Consider the following 9264-nt stretch of genomic DNA (forward strand, 5'->3'; position numbering starts at 1 on the left):
CAGGACCCTGATGTCCCCAGCCTCTGCCAGGCCTGGGAGAAGGAGGGCTTTGGAGGAGGAAGGGGGCAGCCAGGGTCACAGGGTGTTGAGTAACAGCACAGAATCCTAAAAGAACAGATGTGAAAGCTCTCGCCCTGCCAACCAAAAGTCCTCATTTCCTTTGAAAAACTTGGCAGCTGGGCTGCACAGCAGCCGTCTGTCCTTCCCCACACCCGGCTGCAGTGGGAAGGGCCAAGGGGTGCCAAGGAAGGCCACGCTCTGCCCCACAGATCCTAGGAATGGGGTCACCATCGAGATGCCACACTGTGAAAATGGCAGCCACAGACCTGCGTGTGGAGGGCCTGCTCTCCTTCACTTAACCGTGTCACAGATGTGTGAAAATCTGGGGGCGCCTGGGTGGCTCAGTCAGTTGGGCATCTACCTTCGACTCAGGTCATGATCTCAGGGTCCTGGGATCCAGCCCTGTGTTGGGCTCTGCACTCAGCAGGGAGTCTGCCTCTCCCTTTCCCTCTGCTGCTCTCCCTGCTCGCACTCTCTCTCCCCCCACCAACCCACCTCAAATAAATAAATAAATAAATCTTTAAAAAAAAATCTAGAAGGATGTACTCAAATCTTAGAAGTTACCACTAAGTTGGTAGAATCTAACAGTCTTTTCATACCTATCTTATTTATGACTATTTTCCAATTTTCTCTAAAAAAAAAAAAAATTAACCACCTGTGTTATTACGAGATACCGGGTAAAACTACCATGAAGAAAAAGTCAAGAATCAGAAAGAACAATGTCCTGATATGAAGTTCTCCCCCATAGCCAAACTCAGCACCACTTGTAACCAGGTGAAAATGGAAGGGTTTATTATTAAAAATGCTTCGACGTTAAAGCCACTAAACATCCGTGACCAAGGGCATCACACGCGAGGCACAAGCAGACGATGCCAGCTTCCCAGGAGCAGCCTGTTTTGTCTGTCGCGAGACGCTCTCCTGCAAACGACACTGAATGCGATCAAGCCTCCAGGTTCATAGGGGTAAGGATGTGTTACACATGATAGGAGGCTTGACTGTAGGCAAAGGGATCTGGCTTCAAAAACCTCCAAAATGGGGCATGTGGGTGGCCCAGTTGGTTAGGTGTCTGCCTTCAGCTCAGGTCATGATCCCGGGGTCCTGGGATTGAGTCCTGCAACTTTAGGCTCCCTGCTCAGTGGGGAGCCTGCTTCTCCCTCTCCCACTGCCATTCCCCGACTTGTGCTTTCTCTCTTTCAAATAAATAAAATCTTTAAAAAACAAAACAAAACAAAACCATGACACTAGGAAGAGAGGGAATGATTATCAATTCTATCATACAATCTCATTATATAGACCTAATAAGGACCCATATTTAAAAAAAACTAAAATAGATACATATTTGATGTGTATAGATCAATTAGAAATTTGAACTCTGAATGGATAGCTACAGTCAGAACATTGCTAGGCTTCAGGTGTGGTAATAATCCTGGGGCGGCTAGTCCTTACCTTGTAGTAATATATACTACAATCTGTCCAGAGGAAGCGATAGGTCTGGAGGGGAAGGCATGGGGGAGGAGGGAGGACCCCCCTCCCCCGGGGGGCCCCTAAGGGATGGGTATGCAGCGGCTGTCCCCACTCCTCTGTCTTTCCCTGTACCCGCATAACCCTTCCCTAGTGAAGCTGAGACCCGGTCCTGGGAAGAACTCTAGCGCCCTTTCTTGCTTGAGTCCCAGCAATGAGGGGTTGTGGCAAGCCCCTTCCCACTAATGAGAAAGGTGCCGCCCTTGGAGCGAAGGCCACTCACCCAGGGTCTCAGAGCCAGACCTAACGACAAAAACCACAAAACCGGACTCAATCCTGCTCCAGGCCCAGCCCCCAGGCCCCAAGGGATGAGCGCCCAACAGAACCGCAGGCCTGGGTGCATGAAGCCCTGGGCGGGGGTGCCGCAGGGCCCCAGGCTCCACCGTCACCCCCTCAGCGGGCAGAGGCACGCCTCCTCCTTGGCCTCAACCTCCACCCGCCACCCCCACAGGAGCTTAAAGGCTTCCAGAACCAGCCAGGGCGCAACAATGATACCCTCTCCTGGCAAAGCCCTCCAGGGAGCCCCTCCCTGTCTCATCTGCTGACCGCAAAGCAGTTTCCTGGGAGCCGAGCGCCCTCCACGCCCCCAGACGCAGCCTATACCGCAAACCTGCGTCTGCAGGGATGGGGCAGAAGGGGTGCACCCTTCCTAATTTACCGACACAAAGAATCCCCAGCGTGTGCAAACCCTTCGCTGCCGGGTCCTCAGAGGAACACTCCAACCACAAAAATATCGGAAACAACTTGTGTGTCCAGCTATAGGGGACCAAGAAATCCACCAGGGCTGCCGGAGCACCAGATGCCAGGCCAGCCTGATATGGCTGGGATCCCCGCCGAATGCACTCATAGAGCGTGTGGGGCACGCGGGGCTGGTGGAATTGTCCTTAGAGGACAAGAAAGACACTTGGGCACAGTTTGTTTTCTTGTCCTTTAAAAAAAAAAAAAACCCTCTAGAAGGATACACACCCGTATGTTAATGGGTTACTTCGAAGAACTGATGCTGGTTTTTGTCCTCACTTTATTGCTGGAGTTTTCTGATTTTTCAATAATAAATGTGAATTATTTCTGTAATTAACATAAAAAATTCAAGCCATTTAAAAGGAAGTGATGAGCTTTGTCCTCCTGGGAACAGAATGAGAGCCTTGGCCGAGGAGACAGAAGCAGCGTGGCTGTGGGGCCTCTGAGGTTCACGTTGCTCCTCTGAGCCTCAGTTTCCCCATCTGTTGGAGAAACCCACCAAGTGCACTCCCCCCACCATCCCTGCAGATCCTGTTCCCTCTTCTGTGAGATGGGGCCCGTAGGGCACACCTACAAAGCCAAGGAAAAAGTGCCTGCCCAGCCTTGCCCTCCCCCACCCCCTGTGGACAGCCAGGCCCATTTCCAGCCTTCACTCCTTCCTTCCCTTCTCAGGCACCTCTTGACCCCACACCCAGGCCTGTGGGGACCCAGGGGCACAGGAGGCCAGAAACTGGGATGAACAGTCCTCACGGCCACACACGCAGAAGTCTACCCTGCTTGAGGGTAACATGCTGGGTCCTTGAGTCCTTGGGATCGCCCTCCAGGAAGGTGGTATAACCCCATATGACAGAGGAAGACCCAGAGGCTCAGAGGGGATAATTGACTCCGACCAGCACACACCAAAGCCAGATGAAGACGGCAGCCCGGGCTCTGCCAACACTCCAGTCAGGGTGCGGGTCAGCCATTCTGCTTCCCTTTGCAAGAGCCAGGCGCCCTGCTTAGTGCTGGGGGTGGGACTGAGGGGGGACTGGGGTAGGACAGGGCATGTAGCTGGAAATCTGGGTTTTTGTGTAGAATCTCATAGTTTCAGATTCTGGCAATGAATCTGAAATAGACTGTAAGCCATTCTGTCAGTGCTCTGGACTTACTGCTGCGGGACCCAGAGCAAACCACTTAACCTCTCTCAACTTCGAGCGTGTTCTCTAGAAGTAGAAAAAATAACACAGGTTACTGTGACAGGAAGCTACACTCTGCCCAGACGAATGGTGATAAAAAGCAACGGTGAACAGTGAATGCCAGGCACCATTCTAAGTAATGTGAATTAATGTCATTTCATCCCAACCATGAGGCATTCTTTTTAACTTTGTATTTTGAAAAAAACTTCAAACTTCCAGAAAGATTACAAGAAAAGCACAAAGAACTCCCCTACACTTTTTATGCAGATCTACTTATGCTGTTTTGCCTCATTTTAAGACCTGTCTATATACGTGTCTCTTTCCAGTATTTGAAAGCAGACAGCTTACCCTGTGCCCCTCTACCCCTAAAAACATCAATGCATGTTTCCTAAGAACACGGACCCTATAGTTATCAGATCATTTAACATGGATACAACGCTTTACAGTTCATTTTCAATTTCGTCAACTGCCCCAATAAAGTCCCTTACACGATGTTTTTTTTTCCAGCCTGGGTTCACATACTGAGTTTGGTTGTCCTGTCCCCTTGGTGAGCTTTAATCTGGAACTGTGCCTTGGCCTTTGAGATAAGGATTCTGTCTCCACTTCATAGATGAGAAACAAGCCCAGAGAGGTTGAAGCACTTGCCCTAAGTCACACTGCTAGGAAATGGGGAGCTGAGACTCAAGCCCACAGGGTCCCCTCCAGAGGCCATGTTCTCATCTGTCAGGCCAAGGACTTGCAAATAATAGCCTTTGTTGTTAATAGCTGGAAACAGTGGCTCCCTCTGCCAACAGCAGGACTGCTCCCAGCCACCTCACTCAGCAGGTGGTTATTAACCAAAGGAGTGGCCTCCTGCTGCCAGCTCTGTACACCTGGCAATGGCCCTGGCCCAATGCCCACCACCCCAGTCTGTGGGGCTCCATTTAGCCCCTCTTATAAAAAGCTGGGAGACAGAGAGGGCCATGGATGGCTGAGGGTAGGAGGGAGCCATGGTTCCTGCCTTCCTTTTTTCCCCTCTCAAAGTGACAATTCAGGCTCAAATGTCCATGTCCAAAAGGCAGAGGAAGGCAAAGGCCCCAGAACCAAAGCCTGAGGTCAAAAGGGCCCCCAGGCCAGGTCCCTGACCCATAGTCCACCAGCACTGAGTGTGACCCCTGAGGTCAGCTGTCCAAGAGGGGGGTGCAGAGCATTTCCTAAGAGATGTGATGGCATTGCATGGGAGGGAAGAAGGAACAGCAGGTGCGAGGGCCGGGAGGTAGGAGTAGAGGTCTTCATGCAGGGAGCAGAAAAGATGCAGGATGTGATGGGTCATGCAGCCTGGGCTACTCAGAGAGGAGGAGTCTGTGGGCTGATCCCATGCACTCGGCTTCTTCAGTGCGGACCCTCTGGGATGTGGAATCATCAGCTGCTTTCTGGGCCGGGAGCCCCTCTCCCCAGTTCTAACCCAGGCCAAGCATCAGCTTAGGAAACCATTCTCTTCGGTTCCCAAACGGGTGTGGCTCAGGGCTGGAGGCTGCCGTCACCCCAGCCCCCATCCACCTGCCAGCCGGACCCCATCAGATGGCTCTCCGACAGCTGGTCGTGAGCCATGGCTCCCCTCGGACTCACAGCCGGAGAGGCAACACCGCCAACAGGAAGGTCCACAACAGACCAATTAGGATGTTGACTTCTGCATGAGTTCCAGGCTGTTCTGCTGGTTTCAAGACTAATCTGTGCTGAACTATTTCAGAATCCTGAGACTTTCCCCTTGGATACTTTATTAAATTCAGAAGTTTACATCTGTCCCCAGACCAGACCTGCAAACCCGGGTCTGAGCTTCAGGGGCAGCAGAACCGCTCTTGAGAAATTTTCCAGAGCAAATGAGAAAGGAATAAAGTTTTGCTTTTCTCGCTTTTAGACAACTTTGGAAATACAGCAAGCATGAATAAAGAAGAAAATGATCGATCACCAGACTTCCCCAAAGATGTCCCAATGAAGACCTCTCCCTGTCTGTCCTTCTCCAGCGTCCAGAGTGTGGACTGGCCTGCCTGCTGTGTGAGGTTCTCCCTACGGAGGTGTTTGGGGTCAAGGTGAACTCTGTTTCCCCAGTGGGCTAGTAAGGGGCTCAGGAGGGCAGGAAGCCATGCCATCTCTTTGCCTCCAGCCCAGGCAGGCCACTCAAGAGTCAACAGAAGTCACTATCCCCCATCAGCGTGCCTGTGTGCCCAGGTACACAGGAAAAGGATCCAAGCGGTGGAGGTCAGCAGCAAAGCCCCAGAGCATCCTTGGGGAAAAGGGAGGAGGTGAATGGGCAATGTGCTGTGCCCTTGGTGGAGGGGAGGGATTTAAGGGGTCCACTTGAGAGCCCTTCCGCCTGTTGGGGTGGGGTCAGGCTCCCGATATGTACTCAAACAGACTTCCCCAGAACCATACCAGAATAGGATGGGAAGACCAAGAGGCCAGGCCCTAGTCCCAGCTCCAGGCCTAACTTGTTAAGAGACCTTTGAAGACCTCAGCTTTCCCATCAGTAGATGGGGCAGGTCATTCCAGCCCTAACTCACAGATCAAATGATATAAGGAAGGTGCCGGGGCTCTGTGAGCCATCTGGCCTCAGAAATCGGAGGGCTCCCACCTCTCCCCACCCCCCCCCCACCACCACAATAGGCCCAAGAGCACCAAGAGCTGAGGGAAGAGGACCTCACATGTGAAAACCAGAACACTGAGCCCTGGGCGAGGCAGCTGCCCCCTCTGATCCCCCTGGAGCAGCTCCACTCCTGGGGGGGGGGTCTCCTCACTGTGCCTGGGGTCCACTCCCCACAATCCCAAGTCCCCACCACACAAGCTCCCTGCTACTATGAGGGCGGCTGCCCATCTGTCAAAGCAGTGACAGAATAACAGAGCCCCAGACTCCCCCCACACCCCACCGCCGGAACCCCTCAGCCAGGGGCCCTGAGACCGCGCAGGCCTGATGGTCGTGGGTTCACAGCCCTGCGGAGCCTCACTCTGGACCAGGTCTGATGGCGCTTCAGCACAACGGAGGCTGGGCTGCATTGGCTGTTCTGGGCACAACCCCCAGACCCAGGTCAACTGGGCTCCTCCTGTGAAAGGTTCCAATCCTAGACTCTCATTTCCAGCTTTGACTCTGGGGCTCAGAAAGAACAGGAGTTCTTGGCCTCTGAGGAGGGGACCCAAGATAGAACCTTTCAGACCCCACTGAGGAAGACTCCAGCATCTCTCCTGCAACCAGGGTGAGACTACCTTTACCCATTCCCTTCGGATGTTAAGGTTTAGGTTTCCCGTTTTCCCCAGTGGGTATCTAAGTCAGGGGCCAGCGCCTAGCTCTCTCGTCCAACCCCTCTCCCTTAATTCGAAAGGGGTCCTGCTCAACGCCGGCTGTGGTAGGACTGCCTCCAAACCCAACCCCTGGTCTGGCCCTCACTGAGCCTTCTCCCCTTGAGGTATTATTGTTACTTTCAGTACACTCTACCGGCGCTCAGGGGCCCGGGCCTTGTTAAGTCTGGGAAACCTAACCAGCCAGGCCCTCGGGACCATCACAGGCCAGCGAACTTGCCGGCATCGGTCCGAAGGTCACCGGCCTGGGGTGCAGCCGGGGAAAGGCGCAGAGCCGTGTCCCTCCCGCAGGTCTCAGTCTTGCCATCCGAAAAGTGGGGCCGCGCCCCAGCTCCTGCCAGCCCGGGCTCTGTCTGCGAGGCTCTCCCGCGGCCCGGGAGGGGAGCAGAGGACCCAGGGAGGGAGCATCTGAGGAGACCCCCCCCCCGCCACAAACCCCGCAGGAGGAGGAGAACGCAGGGGGCGGCGGCTCCGCGGGCTGTTCGGCCCCGCGTCCCGCCTCAGCGCCTTTCCCCGGAGGCTCGTCCCGGCCGACGCCGCCCCGGCCCCACACCCACCGGGTCTCCGCCTGGGTGGGGCCCGGCCGGCGCGCGGCAAGGACGCGCAGACACCCCGCGCGACGCCCCCCACGACGCGGGGGGCCCGGGGGCTCGGACGGCGGCGCGCTGCCACTCGGGTTCGCCGCGCCTCCCCGCTCCGGGTCCCGGGCCGCGGCCGCCGCCGCGCTCACCTGCCGCCGCCGCTCCTGCCCGCGCTCCGGCCGCCGCCGCCTCCGCCGCCCGAGTGGCCGAGCCGGCCGCGGGTGGGATCCGGCCGTGCGGGCGGGGGCAGCGGAGCGGCCGCAGGCGCCCCCCGCTGGCCGCCCGCGCCCCGAGCCGGGAGCCCCGAGCCTGGCCGCGGTGGGGGCCCGACGCCCCGGCCGCCGCCCGCTCCGTTTTCACCTGCAGCGCCGAGTACGACCGCCGCCCGCTCCCCGGGCCCCCTGAGAACCGGGAGCTGGAGACCAAACCTTCCCCCCAAATACCAAAGTATTTGTTCTCAGAGTCACGCACGTGTGTGGACGCACCAGGTGCTGCTCCGGCCCAGAGGGAAACACTTTCTAGAAACTCTTTCTGCTGTTTCTGCTCCAGCTCCCACCACCCGCCTTCCAGGAACGCCCCTTTCTAGAAGGATCTATAGACGTGGGGCTAACGCGCTCCTGCGGAGGTGAAGGCGGCCTAGGTGGAAACTTGCCGTCTCTCCCGAGCAGCGTTGAACACCACCCCCGCCCCCGGGGCGTCCGGAGATGGGAGAGGCCCGCGAGCGCGGTCGCCAGGAAGACAGAGCTGGCCTAAGAAAGTAGGTATTCTCAGAAAGGGGGTGTCTAACCCTATCGTGACCCCACTCACTGCTGCCTACAGCCCTGGGTGGGGCCCCAGTGCTGGCAGCAAAAACATCGGCTGCGTTTCCGAGGCACCCAGGCTGGGTGAGCAAGAAAGCACGCTCCTGAGTCACAGCTGGGAGGGACAAAGGAGGCGACGGAAGGGGTAATCAAGACCAGCCGAGCGTTTAACTAAGACCTTCATGAGTCCACTTGTCCCAGCTGCGCTTACGCCCCTGATGGAATAATGGCTTTGCCCAGAGGGGTCACGTGGGCAGTTGTTGGGCCCATTTCTCTGGCCTCAACCTCCGAGTCCCTAGCGTGTGTTCTGCAGGCAAGATTCCTGAGAACGTGCGGTTTAACAAGCGCGCCGGTGATCCAATGACAAGCAACTTGGGGGGACTCTGGTCTCCCTGGAGCCCTGTAATGGAATCCCGGAGCCAGATACATTTGTATACGTTCAACCAAGAGACAGCCGGGGTCTGGGTCTTTCGCCTTGACTCTGCAGTAGGCCTAGAACCCAGCCCAGGGAACACCCACTTTGGACGTATGCTGATGAATCAGATGGTGGAATGCAAGATGGAAAGTGAAAATCTGATTTCCATCCCAGATGGCAGGCGGGAGGGAGGTCCCCGCTGAGACTCCTAACCCTTTTGTGCAGCCAGCCCGCCCTGATGCCCTAAATCCAGTTCCCACCGCCTCGGGGCATCCAGATGGTGGCACCTTGCCCTGTGGGCCAGAGCTGGGCCACTACGCTGGTGAGGTCACCACTTTGCATCCCGAGGGCTCACGGGGAAGATTGGAGTGCCTGGGACTTCCCTGCGCAGGAAAGGGGAACCCCAGCAGGAGAAAGGTAGTGGGCACACCTAATCCTCATCAGCCGGATTCTGCGCCTCGCCCCGCCCACCCTGCGGCTCCGCCCCTGAGAAGAACCCAGGAAGTGAGTCAGCCCTCAGACCTCAAGACCAGTGAGCATCTCAGCTCCAGGCAGGGGTATCCTGGCTGCCAAGGTCAAGCCTGAAGAGAGTGAGGGGTTAGCCCTGGGCATTGGTTCGGCCTGCTGCGGCTCACGCTCAGGCT

General features: G+C 56.3%; 1 protein-coding gene across 3 annotated transcripts in view; it reads right to left on the reverse strand.

The window, feature by feature from the left end:
- The window catches only part of ADCY7 (adenylate cyclase 7), a 54002-nt gene extending 46010 nt beyond the window's left edge, over positions 1-7992 (reverse strand). The window contains exon 1 of one of the 3 annotated variants that reach the window (XM_047710024.1): positions 7891-7992. The gene's annotated coding sequence lies outside the window, so the exon portion shown is untranslated. Of the gene's footprint in view, positions 1-7554; positions 7605-7876 lie in introns of those variants that run through there. The other 2 variants (XM_047710025.1, XM_047710023.1) reach the window with 2 other exon arrangements.
- Positions 7993-9264: the final 1272 nt, after the last annotated feature.

Source organism: Lutra lutra, chromosome 17 (assembly GCF_902655055.1).
Source record: "Lutra lutra chromosome 17, mLutLut1.2, whole genome shotgun sequence".
Lineage (NCBI taxonomy): Eukaryota > Metazoa > Chordata > Mammalia > Carnivora > Mustelidae > Lutra > Lutra lutra.